The sequence below is a fragment of the Octopus sinensis genome, linkage group LG9 (genome assembly GCF_006345805.1).
Source record: "Octopus sinensis linkage group LG9, ASM634580v1, whole genome shotgun sequence".
Lineage (NCBI taxonomy): Eukaryota > Metazoa > Mollusca > Cephalopoda > Octopoda > Octopodidae > Octopus > Octopus sinensis.
Genome location: NC_043005.1, coordinates 107,705,130 through 107,706,511, shown reverse-complemented (window position 1 = coordinate 107,706,511; position 1,382 = coordinate 107,705,130). Strand labels below are relative to the sequence as shown.

Here is a 1,382-nt window from a genome sequence, read left to right as displayed (position 1 = left end):
AGACCTTTCCTCTCTCCTCTTTCTGACGAAGAGCCATGCTCGAAACGCTGTACACCCACGCTTTTTTTTTTCCATTTTACACTGAGCGTCAAGTTAAAACATTCGATGTTTACATCGTCTTGACTTTTGTCGATTGGTTACTTTTTAAATGTCGATTTACCTTTACACTTTTACTCTTTTACTTGTTTCAGTCATTTGACTACGGCCATGCTGGAGCACCACCTTTAAGGATAGAAAGACGTTTACAGCACCTAGGTTTCCCAAGCGGTATCCCGGCTAAGTACTAACTAGGCTCGACGTTGCTTACCTTCGGTGATCGGACGAGAGCCGGTGTTTTCAAAGTGATATGGCCGTATACATACATACATACATACATACATACATGCATACATACATACATACATATATTTGTACTGCTGCGGTTGTCAGTATTTTATTTGATTTAATTTCTGTATATATATGTTACAGAAAAGTTTACAGTACATAAAAAGAACCCTAATACCCATCTGCCATGTGCAACGACACGCGTGAAGTTAATTACATTCAAAGGTAAATTCGATGGGGTTTTAAATTAAAGCAGTCAAAATAAAAAATGAAAGAAAGGAAGAAAAGTATAAGAGAAAAGATGCGCAAAAATTTCTGATTCATTTTGTCAGACATTCTGTGTTGTCTTGGTTCCAGATAAGTTCCTGCGTTTATATCTATATATGTGGATATGCATATATATATAGATGTATGTATGTATGTATGTATGTATGTATGTATGTATGTATGTATGTATGTATGTATGTATGTATGCATGCATGTATGTATATATATTTATGTATATATAAATACATATGTATATATACGTATTTACGAGTTCATCTCGTCAAATCTGATGCTATGATGATGATCATCATTATAGCCGTCACCTTGATGGTAACGATAATGATGATGTTCGCTCTTGTTTTAATCTCAAACTGCAAACATGAAAATCTATAAAGGCATATGCTATATAACTGGTGTGTATCGATTTCTGTTGGTCAATATATAACGAGAGAAAAGTGGGTTTTGGGGAGGCGGATGGGAACAAACGAAATAAACTGAAAAAAAAAGAAAATCCGAAATATAATATAATAAAGCAGAATATAAGGAAAAGAAAAACATCAACAAAAAACAAATACGACATCAGTCATTATCTTCAGGAATAAATCCCCAAAATATAGAAGACTGTTGTAAATCAGTGGTGACCAGATTGTAATTAAATTTATTGCTTTCTATGATGGAAATTTCTTATGTTCGTTATGTATTTTAAGTCTTTTTTTCCCCTTTTTAATAATAATATTTTATTATTTTCAATTCTTTCCTTTACTTCGTTGGCCCTCTTCCTCTCTCGTTTT

General features: G+C 33.3%; 1 pseudogene; it reads right to left on the bottom strand.

The window, feature by feature from the left end:
• Window positions 1-239: 239 nt before the first annotated feature.
• Window positions 240-358, bottom strand: LOC115215993 (annotated as a pseudogene).
• Window positions 359-1,382: the final 1,024 nt, after the last annotated feature.